General features: G+C 37.0%; 1 gene segment (V, D, J or C); it reads right to left on the bottom strand.

Moving 5' to 3' along the window:
- Positions 1-839: 839 nt before the first annotated feature.
- LOC311071439 (immunoglobulin kappa variable 3-15-like) overlaps positions 840-22136 on the bottom strand; it is a 258761-nt gene continuing 237464 nt past the window's right edge. The window contains exons 3-4 of the V gene segment in view: positions 2744-3316; positions 840-2148 (exon numbers count right to left, since the gene is read on the bottom strand).

Raw genomic sequence — 22136 nt, 5'->3', positions numbered from 1 at the left:
CCTAGTGCTGCTCTCCAGATTACACACAGGACAGACATTCGTAGCTATGGAGGCGTTGGTATAGACGTTCCCCATAGCGTCATTCTCGACGCAACAGGAGTTCCCTTGAAAGGGAACGCCTCGGTTACGACTGTAACCTCGGTTCCCTGAAGAGGGAACGAGCGTTGCGTCGCCTTGCCATATCTCCTTCATGCCTGTCAGCTCGACTTCAGACTTTTACGAAGCTTTCGTTTTCTGTTTCGGGCCGGCTTTTATAGTTTCCTGGTACGTGACGTCACCCGCCTCTGACGTTCCGCCACACCATTGGACTGATTTTACATGTGCTTCAAGACGTCATCACGCAAAGCGTTCCCCATAGCGTCATTCTCGACGCAACGCTCGTTCCCTCTTCAGGGAACCGAGGTTACAGTCGTAACCGAGGCGTTATAGGCCTACAACACTTAGTTTGGGAAGTAATTGCACATAAAAAATAAGTACACAAATTATATTGGTACTGTACGCAGATTTTGCATTATATTTGCTTACTGAATTTGATGTCATCACTGTATAACAGTGTGAAGTTATTTATAATATATTTTCTAAAAAGGGTGAAGTTATTGATTTTATTTCATAATAAATAATTATAAAATTATGCTTTTTTTTAAAATCAAACTATGTAGTATAACCAGCAGGAGAGCAGTGATGTGTGAACTGATGATTAAATGAAATGATGAAATGAACTTAAATGATTTTAGCAAATGGCTGCAATATAACAAAGAGTGAAAAATGTAAGGGGGTCTGAATACTTTCCGTACCCAAATCAAATCAAATCAAATCAAGTATATTTGTATAGCGCTTTTCACAATACAGATTGTATCAAAGCAGCTTCACAGTATTAAAATAAAATAATACAACAAAGTTTGTTTCTAGTGGAATTTATTGATTGATAGAATAAAATTAAATATCCCCAAAATATCCCCAACTGAGCAAGCCAAAGGCAACAGTGGCAAGGAACCGAAAAAACTCCATCAAGTGACCTAATGGTGTCCTAAAACTCCATCAGGTGACCTAATGGAGAAAAAAAAAACCTTGGGAGAACCCAGGCTCAGTCGGGGGCCAGTTCTCCTCCATTGTACCCACTGTACAATACACTTTTATTTTTTGCAATGAAGTGAACTGCAATGAAATTGCAGAAAACAACCTCATGGAAAGGTGTTTTACACCTGTCTCAATGCATGTGTTGTGGATTAATTTGTTACATAACATTAAACAAGATCAACCCACATCATTCAATATAGAAACATCCTTTGTTCAAAAAGAAACCGTTAAAACATTGTTAAACACATTAAAGACATATGAATTGGCTTAAATTCCATTTTAATATCAACTAAGTTACCAATTATTTATGCTCTCAAGCTTCAACAAATTCATCAATTAAACTAAACACTCTAAAATGCCACTCCTACAACATACCAACAAATGAAACATCCTGTTCACAACATTCCTTTCAAAAAGAAACTCTGAAAAGCATTAAAGGTGTTGTTCCAACCCCGTAAGACTTTCGTTCATCTTCGGAACACAAATTAAGATATTTTTGATGAAATCTGAGAGCTGGCTCACTCCTTCATAGACTGCTGGGTAATCGACATCTGCCAGCCCAGAAAAGTTAGTAAAAACATCATTACAATAGTCCAAGTGACTACAGTGGCTCAACCTTATGTTTATCAAGCGACGAAAATACTTTTTTTTGTGAAACGACTTTTTTCAACTATTCATTTTCTTCTGTGTGGGTCTCTGAGTGAGTTCACGAGAGCGCCAAGACGCATGTGCGAGAACTGAGAAATGTGTCTTCAAAAATACATTAACATCATATGAATCCATTCACAGCTGCTGAAGCCACAAAACGAGTGCCAGAGAATCATATTCAGTCACCTATGATACAGAACACAGATTTGATATTGTGTTGGAAAATAATGATTCATTATCACAGCTAAACTGGTTTATTGCTCTTCCCTGTACATGTCTCTATCGTGCTCATGTTCTTCTTCCTCGTCTAAACAGTTTGTTCAGTTGAAGAACAGAAGATGTGATCACTGATGTGGTGTAGCTTTTCCTCAACCAGAGGAAGAAGTCTCAACATCCCATCATCAGGCGTTCTCCAGTCCTGGTCTGAAAGTAAAACAGAAAACACAAACCATTCAAATGAAGTTGTTTAATGGACAGTCAGGTCAGCTTATGTTCTGCGTTATTTAAAGCAGTGATGGTTTACTCTGGCCCTCAGCGTCCACTGTCCTGCAGATTTAGCTCCGACCTCAAACCCTCCTGCCTATTGTCTAGAAGTAAACCTGAAGACTAGTTAAATTTCCAGATGTGCTCGATTAGGGTTGGAGGTTAACTCTCCGCTTTAAAAAGGAGAATGCAAAGGGCCAGAGTTGCCCGTTCCTGATTTAAATTTACAAAGCAGCAGTCAGTACATTATATAATATACACATTGAAGTATTATCTATATGATAATGCATAATATAAGCTAAGTACTGAACAAAAACTGTTTACCCATATCAACAGCAACCTATTTTAAAAGATCTTTAAGAAAGGCATGGTCTCTTTTGAGCCTTTGCTAGTGATGCTTGATTTCTTTCCAGACAACATACTCTTCTGTCAGAGCTTCACATGATCAAAACCAAGTGATAACCTGTACAATGTAAAAATGTCAACATCAAATTATGTACTACATATTACAGCATTGTTTCAATACAAGACATACCAATGGACTCTCGCACCTTTCTGTCTTTGGGCACCAGATGTTCCTTCCTCACCTGAAACAAAGGACTTATTAGATTAGCTTGTGTTGTTATAAGGACTGGTCTTCCTTCTCTGCTGTAAAACAAGAAAGTCTCGACTTACTCTATGTGCAATTACTATTGTTCTTGAAACATATCAATTAAGACGGTTATAATTAAGTTAATTTACCATACGATTACAAATTCGTCCATAGAGTGACGCCGGGGCGCTTGACCATGCTTCAGTTTTTGACGCCTTGGGAGTGAGAATGGGTTGAATATCAGCACTAACTCTTATTTCATATCAAATAAATTACTATTGATAAATGTATATTTTTACAGTCTTTAGAAACTTTGAACTAAACATTGATATTGTGTAGTTTGTGATCCTCCATCAGCAGCTGCAGTTTCTCTCAGCTGTATCAGTGCAGTCACTGTGACGTCTGACTGACAGAGGTTTTTGTACGACTCTTTATCACTGTGTGAACACATACTGACTGTTGATCCAGTGTACACTCTGACAGTAATAATCTCCTGTATCTTCAGTCTGGACTCCACTGATGGTCAGAGTAAAATCACTGCCAGATCCACTGCCACTGAATCTAGATGGAGTTCCAGTATTACGGGTTGTTGCATAATATATGAGGAGTTTAGGAGCTTCTCCAGGTTTCTGTGAGTACCAGGCTAACCGATAACCATACTCCACATCACTGCTGGTTTTACAGTTTATTCTGACTTCTTCTCCTGGTTGAACTGCTGGTATTGATGGACTCTGAGTTACAGTGATCTGTCCTCTACACTCTGAAAGAAAACACAAACACAAATTAAAATGATATATATGATGATAAACAGTATATGATAAACATATAAATTTCACATTTTAAGATAATTAATAATCATTATAAAAACTGTATTACACAAACCTTGAATAAACAGTGCAATGGTCCAGATGAAGATGTTGATTGTGTTCATTGCTGTAGTTTAGTCTTGTGTGATGATGAAGATTGTGTTCTGTTCTGCTCTCAGTCATGAAGTGTTAAACTCACAGCACTATAAACACTCTCAGAGCACTGAAGCATGTGCTGACAATGCAAAGAAGTGGGCAGGATTTACAACAGCTTGTGCTGATAACAAACTAATATACACTAGAGTTCCAGAATCATGACTTTATTTTGTATTTTTATTGTGACTCCTGAGACACTGAGGATGTGCAGATGAACGTCCATCTCTGTGTCCATATTCAGTCATGTGACCATCATCACTGCTACACTTCCACTAGATGAACCGCCATCACTAAAGTAAGATCATGAATCATGAGTCTGTTCAGAAAGTATCAGGACTGATTGTGAATCTCTAATCAGAGTTCATGGTGTCACTCCATCTATCATGAAGCCTCATGTGTGTCTGAAATCATCAAATGGAGAAGAAACAGGCTGTTAAAGATGGAGACATATTAGAGCTTGTTCACGTTTCATGATCTTGTGTGGAGATTCATAACCAGTCCAGATACTTTTAGAACAGACCTTGAATATGAAAACATGCTTGACTGTGTAGAACATGCAAAATACCTTTTATATTTTCATTGTTGACACTTTCTATTGACTTTGGCTCTAATATTCAATAAACTCATTATTTGAAGAGATTTTCACTGAAGATTGAAGTCTGAAGCTGCAGGTTTTTCTGTGAATCATGATGATTGATCTGCAGATGAAGAACAGAAGCATCATTATGAGAAACTCCACAACATCATCCATGATCAAAGAGGTCAAAGGTCACCTCAGAGGTCACAGCTCATCAAATATATTTCTTTAAACAGTGTTATATCAGAAAGCATTTAGTCAAATCTGAATGAGTGAGTGTTGAGAAGAGCTGAGGATCTTCTAATATCAGTGTGTTGAAGTGTTGTTTCTCTCTCTCTGCTGGAGTGTGTGTTCACTCGAGTGGAATAGAGGTTTTTGTACGAGCGTTTCATTAGATTGTATCACTGTGGTACACATTCGGTGGAGGAACTAAACTGGTGATCAAATGTAAGTCTATTTAATTACATATTTAAAAAAATACAATTTAGATTTTAGAAAGTGTTTTACAGTGGAAACAAGATGAACATTTATTAATAATAATAATGATTATTAGATATTGTGGCGAAACTTTACTTGAAGCCTTTATGTATAATGCTTTATAAAGGTTTCAATAATGTAGATAATAACAATTTATATATTTGTTTCATAAATTATTGTAACCAAAGTTAAAATGCATTAAAATAAAAGTTTTTTTGTAATGTGTTTTAGTGTATTATAATGTTTGGAATGTGTAACAATGAATAGATAATATTATAATGTGTTATTCATCTGATCATACATGTTTTATAATGTGTATAACAATATTCAAAATACTTTTTTATATTGCAATATATATATATAAAGGCTTTAAGTAATTGTGATTAAGTAAAAAATTTAAAATTAAATAAATAATTAATAAATTAAAAGTGATTAAGTTATTCATTCAAAAGAACGGCAAAAAAACAATCTAAACACATTTCTATACTGTTTCTCACTATGAGTTTATTCAGTTTATTACTGGTTTGTTTTCCTTAATTTATTTCTACACTGAGTTCATATTTAGTTCATCTTTTATTGTAGAAATCATACATGGAAAAAAGAGATTTGACATCAGAATGTAAATGTTGCTACTTTCTGTAGTTCAGTCAATGATACTGAATCTCTTTTGCTCATGTTGTGCTTATAATTCAGTGTTTTGTTCATTCTGTGTGATTCAATTGTGTTTTAACTCTGTTTGAAATTGAGTTACATTTTCAGTTCAGGTGAATATCTCAAAATGTAAGATATTAATGTTCAGAGTGAATAATTGCTGGAATTAAAGCAGTCAGATCGGCCTGATAATAGATAATATTCGTTATAACTGCTGTTACAATTATTGATTAGATCATACATGCATTTTAATGTATATAGCAGTGCATAATTAATGCATTAAAAATACTTTTATAATGCAATATGTATGAAAGCTTTAAATAAAGTGTTATTGATATTGTTTTATAATGATTTAATCTAAAACTAGAGCAGCATTACTCCTCTGCTGTGAATGTGCAGTGCAGTGTGTTGTGTGTGTGTGTGTGTGAATGTGTTGTGTTTGTCTCCTGCAGCTGGTCCCACAGTGAAGCCCTCAGTGTCTCTGCTGCCGCCCTCTTCTCTGCAGATCTCTGGAGACTCAGCCGCACTGCTCTGCCTGCTCAGCTCTTACTCTCCACAGGGGGCGCTGGTGAGCTGGACACTGGACGGGTCAGAGGTCACCGAGGGGGTTCTGACCAGCGCAGAGAGCCAGCAGGACGGCCGCTACAGCCGCAGTAGCGTCCTGACCCTCAGCAAAGCACGCTGGGAAGAGGGAGAGCTGTACGTCTGCAGAGTAACACATGATGGAGCTCCTCATGAGGTCTCGTTCCACAAGAGCTCTGAGTGCTGATGTTTCTCTCCTGAAGATGAGCCGTATCTGAGTGTCCTGTGTCAGGCAGGATTCACATGAGTCTAGTGCTGCAGCTGTAGTGATTTACAACTCAATACTGAAACTGAGTGTGTGTGTGTGTGATCTTTCAATCTGCTGTGTTTGCTGCAACATTCAATAAAGCTTCTCAACAAGTTCACTTTGTGTCTGACAACATCATTCAACTAACAGATGAAGATGCAGGTGCTTTTCAGAAGGTTGATGTAGCAGTAAATGTCAAATAAAGCTCTTGGGGTTTGAACATGGTCTCTGGAGACAGAGCTGCTCTATTCTGAGAGGATCACAATCACTCCACCCTGACAATGCAAATGGGCTTTTCAGTCTCACTCTCTGATTGGTTACATGATCTGGACTGGAACACTTTCACTTCTGCTTTAGTGAAGCAGCGCAGACAAACTGATCATTTCATTTATAGGAGATTAAAAACTTTATTATATAAAAATATCATAAAAAGATCAAGATCAAGAATCAGCCGTTCTGACACTAATTGTTACATAATCATTACATTTATAGGCGATGGTGTAAATATACTGTATATGAAAATGTTCTTAAAAATATAATCCATGATCACAACTCAAGAATCAGCCGTTGTGACAGTAATTGTGTAAGAATGTAAAAGTTTGTGTGTCTCAAATGGAAAGCATCACGTCCAGACAGCAGAAGTGACTGAATGCAGTCTGTTCAGTTTGATTGACAGGATCATATATTACACCTAAAACATGATGATCATATTGAAACACTGACTCATTCTCTTCATAAACAGATTTTTGTATGACTCTTTAACACTGTGTGAACACATATTTACTGTTGATGTAGTGTAAATTCTGACAGTAATAATCTCCTGTATCTTCAGTCTGGACTCCACTGATGGTGGAAAATACAAACATAAATCATTACTCAAACCTGGACAACGATTGCAGAATAGTTCTGAATGAATTGGCGGTAATAACCACAAAATCCTAGGAAAGATTGTAACGTCTTCAGGTTTGTTGGCACTGGCCATGTAGTGACGGCCTCAATCTTGTTTGGATCTGGGGCGACGCCATCTGCAGACACGATGTGCCCCAGGTACTGGGCCCTTGGCAGACAGACCTGGCACTTGTCAACTGAGAGTTTCAGCCCAACTTCACCCAGACGATCTAGGACCTTGAGCAGTCTCTCTTCGTGTTCCTCGAGAGTTTTCCCAAACACTATCACGTCACCAAGGTACGCTAGCACTTTTAAGAAGTTCTTGTCACCAACAGCCTTTTCCATTAACTTTTGAAAGGTTGCTGGAGCCCTGGTAATGCCTTGAGGCATTCATTCGAACTGGAAAAATCCTAACGGTCAAATGAATGCCGTTTTCTCTTTGTCCTCTTCGGACATAGCTATCTGGTAGTAGCCTGAACACAAATCCAGTACAGGGAACCCCTGACTCCCTGTTAAGGCATTCAGTGCATCTTCAATGCATGGTGTTGTATACTGGTCAGGTATGGTTCGGCTATTCAACAGTCTGTAATCTATGCACATCCTAATAGCCCCAGTCTTCTTTCCGACTACAACTATTGGGGATGCAGAGGGGCTTCGTGTCTCTGTTATGATCCCTGCCTGCAGCAGTTCTTGTAAGTGCTTTCTCACGTCTTCGATATCTGCAGGGGCCAGCTGGCGTGATCGTTGACGGAAAGGCTGGGAATCAGAAAGTCGGACTCTGTGCTCTACTCCTCTTGCTAATCCCGCGTCCGACTTATGCATTGAGAAGACATGAGACTTTTGAGCCAGTTTCTTACATAATCTGTTCTTCCATTGTTCTGAGTTAGGAGAGTCTCCAAAGTTGATCATGCTCTCATCAAAGTCAGAGGAAGCAGTCTCCTTAGGGGGAATCATCACAACTGAATCAATGTGGTACACACATCCAATCACTGTTTCCACGGGTATGGAAGTTTCTCTTGAAGATTCATTCTTGAATAGTATTCTCAAGCTGTTGCCATCCAATGCCCTGCTGGGCACAACCATGGGATGAAAAATCACATCAGCAGGTCTTTCATCACTTTTTCTCTTTGTTAATCTGGCAGTTATAACACAGTTACAGCAGCCAAACAAAATCTAAAGTTAAAACTTTAAGGGTCAAGAGCCCAACTAAAGCAAACACTGATCACCATAATGGTGGCTTAAAAAAAAGATTTTCTCCTTTGGTGATTCTGCTTGTTAACATCAGGTGTCTTCAGTACTTGTAAGAAAGCCTGTCCTAGGAACTATGTTTGTTTATTGTTTCCTGCACGTTCCATTATTAGCGACGCACACCGGTAGAAGATGACGGTGAATCATTGTTTATGCTGGTGGTTTTGTTCTGTGTAAATGCGTTCATGCAATGCATGTAAGTGCATATATATATATATCTATACATTATTACTATGTGACGTGCATGTGATTGGTAATTTCTTATGTTTATATTGCTTGGATTTGACCGTTTATTTCGGCCGTAATCTGCCGAACTAATCTGATGAGTCATCACCAGACACACTAGTGTTTTTCTCCGACACAGCGCGAGTGTTTGTTAACAGCTTTGTACTACTGTATTTTTGTTTACTTCTTTGTGATTAATATTGACATTTAAGTGGAATATATTTTATGTTTGCTTATTTTCTGAGTGGAATTAATGCAATGAGATATGTATATTCAATGAATATTATTGTAAATTATTTTTCTTTATTTCTTTCTGTAGACCATATAACAAGCACAGATACATAACCCAGATGCATATACAAGATAAATAAACGCCTTATTATCAAGAATCTCTTCTCCACTCCTGATTCTCTAACCGGAATCTGATCCATATTTGGCCGCCTCAACCAGCTGAACTTTTGATTGTCGTGGGACTTCGCTACAGTACTGATCAATCATCACTCACTGAATCACTTAATTAGCTCATTAACTTTAACACTCTTGAGTGTTAATTTAACACTCATATTTTAACACTTTAACACTCTTGATTGTGGAGACAAATAAACTCCCAGGAGAGTTAATTTAACACTGGAGTTTTTGCTGTGTTGTTGATTTACATGTGAACACTTTTGAATAAAATAGCAAAACATATATTTACAAGGTAGATGTAAAGAAATCTTAATAGGTCAATATAAGCCTTCTCATTAAATTATTTATTATTGTTTTTTTTATTAGTGACACATTTGGGGAGATGATATATTCCAAAACTTTCTGAAAATACAGTATGAGAATTAACTGCACAATTACTAGAAATGTTTACCTTGGATATTATACAATTTGCGTGTATAATTTTTTTGGGAAAAATAAACATTTTTTTCCAAGATGTTTCCAACTCTAACTATGAACCAATTCTGTAGAATGTCCCATATAGCCTATTTGAACAGGATTTGTTACCGGAGGATTTGGTAACGCTATCCGGCTCCGTCAGGGTCTTTGTTCATCGTCGGTCTCGCAGTTCCACACAGGCTTAACTAATCGAGGTCGCTGGCCGCTAACTTGTTAGCAAAGTCCATGCAAAAGCATTAGCCACTAAGTCAGCAGCTAACTTAAAATTATTTCTATTTTATTTATTTATTTATTTGATAGGGACAATGCACATTAATGAACATCTGCATTGAAACAACAAAAACAGACGTAAACATGTCAGATTATAGCCACAGGGCTCATTTACATCTGTAGTCCCTAGACAAATTACAGAAATACAAAGATTATAACATACAAAATAACAAAAATGAATAAGTACAAGCCAAGTAAAAGAAGAGTCACTTAATGGTCACAAGACTGGTTTGCTCTAAGCCACACTTTGAGTTTGGTTTTAATATAGGAAATGTGGGACATTCCCTGACAGTGATGGGAATACTGTTCCATAACTTACAGGCCTTCACAGACAGAGCATTTTGTCCAAAGGCTGTTCTTCTGAAAGGCACCTCACAGTCACCTCTAGCGGAGGCCCGTGTCCTGGCACCACTGTAAGTCTTTGGTTTAAAGAAGTCCGACATGGGAGGTGGGGCTAATCCATTTAACACTTTATAAACAAAACAGGCATATTTAAAATGTTTAAAATTCTCTAGGCTTAATAGATTATGCTTTTGTAAAATATTACAAATATGGAAGGACAAAATTAAATTTTACTGTACTCGATATTCTTTTTACATGTTTTTTAAAACTTAATGTGGAATCAAGGGTCACACCAAGGTACTTAAATTCCGATTTCTAATTCTTCTCCTCTTAAAAATACACCAGATTGTTTTATGTCGCGGGACTGTTTAGTGAACATCATACAAACTGTTTTTTTAGTGTTGAGTAGCAGACAGGATTTAAAAAGCCATTTATTTACAGGGACCAGAGCAGAGGTCAGGATGGCAGAAGCCTCTTAAACACCTTTTTGCACTTGTGTAGATGACTGCGTCATCAGCATACATCTGAAATTCAATATCAACACAAGTGTTTGGAAGGTCATTTATATATAAAAAATAAATAAATTGGATGACTCGTAATTTCCTACTTCTAAATTCTGAAAAAACAGAGTTTCTAATTCTTGGACAAAAAGCTTCCTCACGTAATAACCTAGAATACTGTCTAACACTTGATGGCTGCTCTGTTAAGTCTTCGTCGTCGGTTAGGAACCTGGGTGTGCTCTTTGATACCAATCTTTCATTTGAAAGTCACGTGTCTAGTATCTGTAAAACTGTATTTTTCCATCTTAAAAATATATCTAAATTAAGTCATATGCTCTCATTGACAAATGCGGAACAATTAGTTCATGCGTTCATGACCTCAAGGCTAGATTATTGTAATGCTCTACTGGGTGGTTGTCCTGCACGCTTAATAAACAAACTACAGCTGGTTCAAAACGCAGCAGCTCGAGTTCTTACCAGAACCAGGAAGTATGACCATATTAGCCCAGTTCTGTCAAAACTGCACTGGCTCCCTATTAAACATCGCATCAATTTTAAAATATTGCTGATTACTTACAAAGCACTAAATGGTTTAGCTCCGCAGTACTTGAGCGAGCTCTTAACGCATTATAGTCCTTCACGTCTATTGCGATCTCAAAATTCCGGCCAGTTGATAATACCTAGAATATCAAAATCGACTGCTGGTGGTAGATCCTTTTCCTATTTAGCACCAAAACTCTGGAACAGCCTTCCTACCATTATCCGGGAAGCAGACACACTCTGTCAGTTCAAAGCCAGATTAAAGACACATCTCTTTGACCTAGCATTCACATAATACATTATAAACTTCTATAATTCAATGTTAGGCTGCATAGATTAGGTCAGCTGGAACCGGGAACACTTCCTATAAATCCTGATGTACTCATTACATCATGAGAAGAATGGCATCTACGCTAATTTTAGTGTCTGTGTTTATCCCGAGGTTTTCCCGCAGCCTGCCGGATCCAGGCCGTATCCAGATCTGACGAAGGACCTTCGCCTGGACCCGATGACAACGCAGTGCTGAAGTGCCAACTAGTCTCTCCCTATGGAGGATCCCTCTACCACTATACAGATAAAGCGTCGTCGGGAAAACTCAATTTGCGTATCTACCCCGAATTGATCAAATAAAATAAAATAAAATTCTGAATCAAAACTATAAGGAAACACCAGTACTTTGTTTAGGCTTGGTTTGTAGGGAATTCCAAACCTGCGTATATTCTAACGCACATAACTATAGAACCAATTCTTAATGCGCATGTGAACGCCATCAGCGTTTCTCACAGGTTCGCGTTTAAAGTCTGTGTAGAGAGAATGGTGTCGTCTTAGCGGCCCCTAATTTAATAACAAATGATTGTTGCGACGGCAGCGAATCAATCAAAATTAACTTTAGCTGGAAAATAACTTTATTAACGAACCGCTATAAAGCCAAAACAATCTCTGTTACCTTAAATTATACGTTTCTCTCTATAAAGCTGCTTTGAGACAATCTACATTGTTAAAAGCGCTATATAAATGAAGATGACTTGACTTGACTTGACTATAAAGTAAATAATAAGGGACCAAGTATTGGCCCTTGAGGCACACCAACGGGAACATCTAGGAAAGACGATTTGACACTGTTAATATTCACACACTGTTTTCTTGAGTCCAAGTAAGATTTAATCCATTGGATGGCATTTGAAGAGAAGTTAAAATAAGCCAGTTTAGATAATAAAATGTCATGATTAACAGTGTCAAATGCTTCATTTAGATCTAAAAACACAGCACCGACACAAGCATTATTGTCCAATTTACTTTTTTACTTTTTCTACAAACAAACTGTTGGCAAATTCAGTCGAGTGATTGGTACGAAACCCAAATTGCATCGGATGCAAGGGAGAGTGGCCTTTATTTAGATGTTCATTTATAATTTTAGTAACCCACCTCTCAGCGACCTTGGAGACCACTGGAAGGATACTGATTGGTCGGTAGTTGGCTACATTTAATTTATCACCAGATTTAAAGATTGGGGTGACTAAGGCCATTTTCCAGAAGGATGGAACAATTCTCTGCTTGAATGATAAATTGATCATATATATTATTGGAGCAATTAAGGAGTCTTTACATAATTTTAGAGAATATGAATCTAGCCCATAAGCATCCTTTGCTTTGGAACTCTTAAGTTATCCAATGATGTTGTCTACCTCCAGCTCTGTTATTTCACACAAATTGAACACAGGCTTGGAAGGATCAATGGGTCTAGTTATTTTCTCAGGTGGCTCAAACAGTTCAGTTATCTAACAGATTTAGAAAAGTATTGGTTAAATTCATTTGATAGAGAATTTGGGTTTTTTACTACAGTGTTGTTAATTTTGAGTTCAAAGTCTTCAATTGATTCTTTTTTTTTTTTTTTGTCTACCAAGTAATTTGTTGAGATTTTGCCAGATCTTTTTCCCATTTCCTTTGGCATCAGTGATAATATCCATGAAGAATTTTGCTTTTGCCTTTCGCATATAGTCTTCTTGTGCTGAGTAGTCCACTCAAACAGACAGAACTATCATTCCGTAACTGGTGCATTACATTAACATTAACAGTGTTCTCTTTCAGTAGACAACACTCTTTTCCCCTCTTACTCGTTCGTCGCTCTCCCTCCCTATATGGGGGTATTATTGTTGCAATATTCCAAATAAATAGATTAATATTCACAAATAAATGTAAAGAGATTCACAAAAATGTATCCAATTCACAAATAAATAGATTAAGATCCACAAATAAATGTAAAGAGTTTCGCAAAAAAATATAAAATACACAAATAAATAAAATGAGATTTGCAAATAAATAAAATATTTACAAATGTTTTATTATTTTACAAACACAGCTCTGCCTGGCATTTATTTGTGAACCGCTTTCTGTGCATTTGTAAATCGCTGCACACATTTGTGAATCGGTTCCTGTGCATTTGTGAATCTCCTCACGCATTTGTGGATTTTGAAACACTTCTAGCGTTGACGTGCAGACAGATCCACAAATAAGTGGACTCCACCCACCGCCTACTCAAGCCAATCAGATAACGGCCACATCGAGCTGGCCAATCGTAGCACGTTCTCGCTTCAACCAATCACGTTTGGCTTTACACTGGGCGATCTTGCTCTGTGCTCATTCATCATTCATCTGCATTTCAAATAGGAAGTGTACGCGTAAAGGCCCATAAAATATGTTTAAAATTTGGATTTTGTTAGAATTACACCATTAGACTGCTTGTCAAGCCAAGACACAATTTTTATGAGCCTTGAAAAAAGCCAGAGAAACAGCCCTTTACATCTCGGGAACAGCGCATTATGGACGCGTCACGTTATTCAAGATAGAACAGAAAAGCATCATAGCTGACTAATGAATAACTGGGTTCAACCCATAAATAGCTACACGAGTTTTTAATTTGCATTGCAATATTTTTATTTGCAGCACACGCTGATGCTGAGGCTCGTACCGTTCCATATTGGGGTGGTCATTTGGGCTTATATTTGGTATTCTACATGACATTTATTTATGTCCTATTGCTATTTGTCACTGCGATTGTGCTTTAAAAGGCAAAATCGTATGTCCTGTAATTTCTTGCATCGTGTCTACCCCGTGCGAGGCTATCTGTCTAGAAGAATTTATCTTCTAATCTAATCTATCTTCTAACGTTATCTATCTAGAAGAAATGCGGGCATCCGTTTACTATCAATGAATGCCCCGCGTCCAGGACACTATCACGAAATATGATTTTTCAAGTAACCAGCACTAGTCAAAGTAGGCTACGATCAGAGCCGTTAAGAGTACGATTATGCAGATGTCTGCAGCTAAGCAGACGTCACATAGGGAACATGTGTTAACGTTTCAAACATGCTAGTTTTACATTATTTGAAACTGCTACGGCAGCAGTGAATAGATAGTGCCTATTTGCTTTTGACGCGCTGTGTCGCGCCACTTGCCGGTGTAGAGACTGTTCATGATGTTTAAGGGAATTATGATCATCAGAGATCCCGAACATCATGAACAGTCTCATGATGTTCGGGATCTCTGATGATCATAATTCCCTTAATGTATCCTGATGGAAATATAAAGAAAATCTTTTGAAAACAGAGTGTTTTTACCACACAAACAGTTCAGCGCTACTACTGCTCCTTTCAAGGAGGATGCAAGAATCATTTGCCGCCCCGAGTGTAAAGCCAAACGTGATTGGTTGAAGCGAGAACGTGCTACGATTGGCCAGCTCGATGTGGCCGTAATCTGATTGGCTTGAGTAGGCGGTGGGTGGAGTCCACTTATTTGTGGATCTGTCTGCACGTCGACGCTAGAAGTGTTTCAAAATCCACAAATGCGTGAGGAGATTTACAAATGCACAGAAAGCGGTTCACAAATAAATGCCAGGCAGAGCTGTGTTTGTAAAATAATAAAATATTTGTAAATATTTTATTTATTTGCAAATCTCATTTTATTTATTTGTGTATTTTATATTTTTTGTGAAACTCTTTACATTTATTTGTGGATCTTAATCTATTTATTTGTGAATTGGATACATTTTTGTGAATCTCTTTACATTTATTTGTGAATATTAATCTATTTATTTGGAAAATTGCAACAATAATACCCCCATATCCCTACTTTTTCGTTTCAATCGTTGTCTTCACATTTTCTCTCGCTCCGCTCACTTCCTTGTCCTTTGAACTCAAATGTGATTGGTTCATTCACAAAACTTTCAGAAATAAAATAAATTCACAAAACATTTGTGTAACTCTTTCTTCCTATTCTTACAGGCATTTTTGAAGCATTTTCACATATTATTACACAAGAAATATTTAACATTTTAAATGCTTTATTCAGTAAAACATGAACATTACCCAATATGCATTTCTCTCATTGAGAAAAGTCATAACTTCATTGCTGGTCAATGAATCTTAACTTTTTAACCTTAAATTAAATTTATTAAACTATGAAATTATTTATTCAAACTTGTATATCTTATATTAATGAATACATTTAAACAGGGTTACACTTAAATCATTACAACAATACTTTAAATCATTGGTTATTAAAATTTAATTAAACCATTAAAATGGAATCAAGAGAAGAAAAAAAAGACAATTTGGTAAAAAAAATAAAAATAATAATATATTTTTAGCACTATTTCATAGTACCCTAAACATGTAATTTATTTAATTTTTTTTAATTTTAAGTTACTGTTAAATTGTATAAGTTTCATGATTTCAATTAAAGTTTTTTTCAAATGCTTCCACACATTTTCAAAACTTTGCCTCTTTTTTTCAAAACTTAACACAAATCCAAGAATGGCACACACAAAATGCAAAACGCCTCACATCTCTTGCAAAATGAAGCACTGCATTCAGAATATCACAAAAGCAAACATCTGTCTCACGTTGCAAACACCTTTGCCATAATATTATATTTTTGGATACATCATACACACAGTTATTCAAAACCTAAAGCTCTTCTTTCATGCGCTCCTATGTACATTTCTGTACAAGATTAAAAATAATTGGCAGAGAGATGTTGAAAAATTCACGGTAAACACGAAAGCAAGATTGAAACCAAACTATTTTTTTTTTAATGTAAGCATTTGTGGTTGTGAATACGGTATTACCCAGTCCAAAAAACCTATAACTTGACCTTTGGCCTGTTTATAGGCCTATTCTAAAGCCATGATTGTTTGGTGTTCAGTAAAGCAATGAGTGTTTGCACATGTGAGGAGTGTGTGTGAGGAGTGTGTGTGAGACACTGATGAATTACTGTGGCATTTTGATAGGTTGTGTTTGAAAAAAGGAAATCAAGATATTTCCTGTTAGTTTTTTGTGTTACATAGAGAATTGTGTGTTGTGGTTTGCAAAAAGTGTTTTATGTGTTTATTTCAGAATTGAAAACTTCGAAGTCGAAGGCTGAGAATTAGTGTACCCAGATTTTGGTGTGTGTCAGGTTTCAGAAATTGGGTGACAAGTAAGGATTTTGTGTGTAAGCAATTGAAAAAAAAAACAACTGTAATTAGACATGCTTTAATACTAACATTTACATTTCATTGAACCATTAAAATGGGAGTCCAAAAAAATGTAAACGGAAAAAAACAGAATACATAAAAATCAAAACGAAAAAAAATAAAATAATAATGAATTTGGAAAGTGGGGAAAAATAAAACTGATTTCATAGGGCACTACAAGCAGCTTTTTGTTGCATTACCGCCACTTTCTGCTCCGGACGGTGACATCACGTACCAATCCTTGGGCTGACACGGGAGAAATTTACTTGATGGAAAGATGCACACACTCCCGACACTGCTTTTGTTATAGTTATGGTTTTATATAGTTATATTGTCAGGGTTCTGTCACTCCTGTCTAGTTAAATTCCTGATTTTGTGACAGAGCTCTGACACGGGTTTTGTCTCGTCTTACGAGCGCTCGAGACGTGCACTCACTTGTCTACGTGCCTTGTTGCATGTGTGGGGCGTGTTTGGATCCCGGCACATCGGTCTAGTTTGGTTTGGTTTCTGTGTCAGGATTCAGACATCCATGCTCCGCGTGTTTGTCTTCTGTTGTGAGCGCACGGGATGAGCTCACGCTCAAAATTTGATTATCAAAATTTGATAAATACACATACATGCAACATATGCATATACATGCAAATTACATCCACATGACACATACTGGCCATTAATAAATTTATTACAAAAGCAAATTTTACAACAAATAAATAAACATGTTTAAAATACGTTTTTTTTTTTTTTTTTTTTTACAAAATAATATTGATTAAATTAAATATACATTATAAAATAAAATACTAACAACATAAATTATGCATATTTGCATTCATTTTCAACTTCATACATATTTTTCCTATTTAGAAATATTCAGATAGACATTTAAATTTCAATGTCTTTTTATTTTTAATTGCTGATACAGTATTTCTAATCTTTAAGCTTCAGATTGGTGTTAAGGAAAAGCAACATGTTAACATTTTTGGGTTTAGTCCAATTTCGCCTCTGACTAATTGTCTCTCCTGCCTTAGAAAACAGCCTCTCTGCTGGAACAGAGGTTGTGACAATTCCAAGTTTTTTTCAAGGATTTTTTTTGCGAGGTTTCTGAGCAGCGGAAATGTGCCTTCATATTTTTTCCACCATAGCAAAGGGTCCTCACTTCTTGGGATCACCTTTTCTTCCATATATCTGCGCATCTGAATGCGCATCTGTATTTGCCGTGCGATTCCCCTGAAAAGCCAATATACGAGTGTCAAACTCCTGCCATAATCCTCCCTTGGATGTTGAACAGTCAGCATCCCTTCAGTGTCTGCAGCAGAAGACTCTTGTGACACTGTCAAGGCTGTTCCTGTAGAGGTGCTTGATACTGAGGGTTCACTGCTCGTAGCCCGTCTGCCCAGAGCTTGCATCTCACCGATGAGCCGCGATTTGATGGTTTGCACATTTCCAGTCTCACAAAATTGAATGTTTTTGAACCTAATATTCAAAAAGGTGTTGGCTGCAAGAGTATAGTTGTGCTCAATGTTTTCAAAGCGTCGTTTGCATTGTGTTGCAAGCTGTAAAGCTAGAGTATTACCATTCTGCCCAGCAGATATGGTTGCATTTTGGAGAAGCGAGACCAGATGTATGACTTCTGAAATGGTTACATACTGCTCTGCTGAAACATCCTTAGTGGCCTCCTCAAAGGGCCTGAGAGCTTCAGTGGCTTGGCTAAGATGGGACTATTCTTCATCATTCAAGCACAAGGTGTTTTTCCCAGAAGACAAAGTGCTGCTATAACCACTTGTCTTTGCTTTGACAGTCTCTCCAGCATGTAGAACACTGAACTCCACCGAGTCTCTACTGCTTGGATTAGTTTGTGCTCTGGCAGTTGCAATTGTACTTGCACTTCTTTTAGCTTGTCAGATGAAAAAATATATTTTCAAAATATATTTGTGGAATATATGCAAATATTTGAAATTGGCCCAATAAATATATTTTGGTTAAATATATGTAAATTTTCATATATGTTTACATATATGTTCATATATGTTTTAACTTTTGCAAATTGTTTCATTTGAAATATATTTTGAAATTTAAAAAGGTAACATTTTCACAAACAAACAACACATTTTCAGTTTATCTTTTTAGATAGACCACTTCAGCCGTGGATGTGGGAGAGCAGTGCTCTACCACTTCCCCCGCCCACCCTTCGGTTACAAGCCCGAAGTCCTAACCAGTAGGCCACAGAATGCAGAGTTTTTTCCCCTATTTTTACAGAATTGAATACAGTTATTTAATAGTGTGTGTATGCAGTGTTAGACACTGAGTTCTATCTATTGTTTAAGTGCACTTCACTGTTGGAGTGTTACTGTTATACTTGCATCATAAATATTGTGCATATTTTCAATATTTAAATGACTTCAGGAAAGATGTCAATAAAACAACAATAAATCTAATAATTGCACTTAGTGTTAGGTACGTGCCACCTAATATGGCCTAATAGTCCTAGAAAAGCAACTATCTGTCATTTTACATGTCATTTTACATGCAGTCATTTAAATGTAAGTACAGTATTTATTATAGCTGTGTGTCATAATACAGTAGTGAAATATGGTAGCCTACTATTGTGTATAGGGGAAAAGGTAGAGGAATTACTATGATCAAAATACATTTTTGACCCTTCTTTACATTTTATGACCATATATTTTGTCATATATTTTACATTACATGTTATAAATGTAAATATATTTCACACTTACAGTAACATCATATATTTTTGTTATATTTCAGAATATATTTCAAAATTATAAATATAAGTGAACAACAATGCAAATATATTTCAATGTATTTGGAATATATGCCACATATATTTTTGACACTTTAAAATATATTTAAATTTGTTTTTTTCTGTATGGGATTGTACAGTATACAGCCTAAAATGCACTGTACTACAGTATACAATAACAGGGACAAAAATCGAAGGAGTAAACGTGTGATCAATGTGCTTCTTCTTGTCTTTGGGCTGGGTCAGGCCAGGCCAGAGCACTTCGTCGACATCACAAGCAATATTGTCCCTCCTCCTTTCTTGCCGCCCTCCCCCTCTTCCTCTTTCTTGCCCTCTTCCTCTTTCTTGCCCTCTTCCTCTTTCTTGCCCTCCTCCCTCTCTTCCTCTTTCTTGCCCTCCTCCCCCTCTTCCTCTTTCTTGCCCTCTTCCTCTTTCTTGCCCTCCCCCTCTTTCTTGCCCTCCTCCCCCTCTTTCTTGCCCTCCTCCCCCTCTTTCTTGCCCTCCTCCCCCTCTTCCTTGCCCTCCTCCCCCTCTTCCTCTTTCTTGCCCTCTTCCTCTTTCTTGCCCTCTTCCTCTTTCTTGCCCTCTTCCTCTTTCTTGCCCTCCTCTTCATCTTTCTTGGCCCCTCCCCCGCCCACATTCAGTGCTTGAAATACCACCACCAGAAGGCAAGAAAAGCTAGCCTCCCAGCCTGGGGTCCATCAGCCTAAAATAAACAAAAGAAGGTTAATGAATACACTGAACGAATGATACTAGACACAAATAATAACAAAATTCTGATTGGTTGGTGATGCAAAACCCTCACCACAAAGGGAGCACTGACTTCTAGACAAAACAAAATAACAAATCACAGAGCAACAAGGTTGCAACTTAATAAATTACAAAATAATTAACATCAAACTAAAACAAAAACAAAGTAAAGAAAAATACAAATTAGCACACGCAGCCAATAGTAATATGACTGAAGAGTGAGCCCACATACACAACTCCGGCACATGCAGCGGTGAACAGATCAATTGGTTGTAGCGTGGAAAACATACAACAAAACACAATAAAACAGCAGCGCCGTCTAAATTGCCTATATGCAGAAAACAATCAGCCCAACGCCCACATTAAGACAGAGCATCCTCAAAGGAATCAATATCCTGCTAAAAGACATCAGACATTATTTGGTTAGCTCAACTGAGTAAAATATTTAGTTAAAAGAACAACTTTACGTACCAGGTGATCATCACGGAACCGCACAGGCGTACGATTGCTCACCGCAGTTTATATGAATGAACATGGAAACAGACCAACTGGAATGAAGAGCACGCAGGTTACCGCAAACAGTGTGAGTCCACATCAACAAATATTTTATTAAACCTACCTGGGGGAAAACAACAGCCTGCACACCACCACGGAGCCTCAAACCAAATACAAGTCCAGCATTGAATGGCAGCGCGCCTGGGGCGGAGCTAACAATGACAGCATGGTAACATTGATTCAATGTTGAGTTTTGATCCAAACCATCTTTTTGGTTGACATCAAAATGAAAGGGAACAGCACACATGGGTGAAGACAGTGACATTGAACTAACAGTGAGTCTTATGAGCACAAGATCTTGCAGGCATGTATCTGTGCAAAACACTACTGGGTGTTTCCCAATCAGTGGGGCGTTTCAGTTCATTATGAGCACTTTCAATGGTGTTACCTCATTTGCTCTAATACACTGGGGGTTTGGTTTAGGGCTGGGCCCTCATGATTTTAGCAAATCTTTTGAAAAATGGTTGAAAAAACACCAATTGTAGTTTGAAAATTGGCACTAATTGGTATACGCCCATTTTGGTTTTGCATGCTTCTCAGTAGTTAATTGATGCTTCCTTATTAGAGAGAAAACACAAGGGCTGCGTTCAGCCCCGACAAAACGTTGCACAAAGTTTTTTAAACAGAAACGGTGATGCGTTGAACACACTGTTCTGATGACGTAAGAGTTGCAACTATGGCAGCTGAGAAGGCTATTCTTTGTGTTCCTTGTGAAGAATGTTCGGAGCCTGATGAAGTCGGTATAAATATGTGTTTAATACTACAAAATATGCCCAATGTTACAGTTACTGCACTTGCTGCCCAGAACCAAAGAGAACATCCCAATCGAGTGAAGGGATTGCTGAAACTGAAGCACACATCTTACCTAATTCAGACTAAAACACATCTATTTAGCCTCACATACTGACTTTATTTGTAGTTCATACTGTTTTAATACCCTGCATTTTCTTTCTCATTTTTAGTAAAAGCACTTAATTACCATTGTTTATTTCTATACCAAATGTCATACACTTGCAATGAAGCTAAAAATATAAACAGCTACATCATTATGTTGGTATCCTATATTTTTACAATAAAACTTACGACAAACATGTCCTCAGTTGTTGCGTCCCATACACAAAAGAAATATATTTTCAGGATATATTTTGGAATATATGCAAATATTTGAAATTGGCCCAATAAATATATTTCATACTTATATTTCATATATTTTTGTTATATTTCAGAATATATTTCAATGTATTTTTTTCTGTATGGGTCCCCAAAAATGCCAAAAATATATGTGGCATATATTCCAAATACATTGAAATATATTCTGAAATATAACAAAAATATATGAAATATAAGTATTAAATATATTTATT

Source organism: Abramis brama (genome assembly GCF_963993115.1).
Source record: "Abramis brama genome assembly, chromosome: 20".
NCBI classification, from domain to species: domain Eukaryota; kingdom Metazoa; phylum Chordata; class Actinopteri; order Cypriniformes; family Leuciscidae; genus Abramis; species Abramis brama.
The sequence above is the reverse complement of the archived record's forward strand: the minus strand, read 5'-3'. Positions and strand labels throughout refer to the sequence as shown.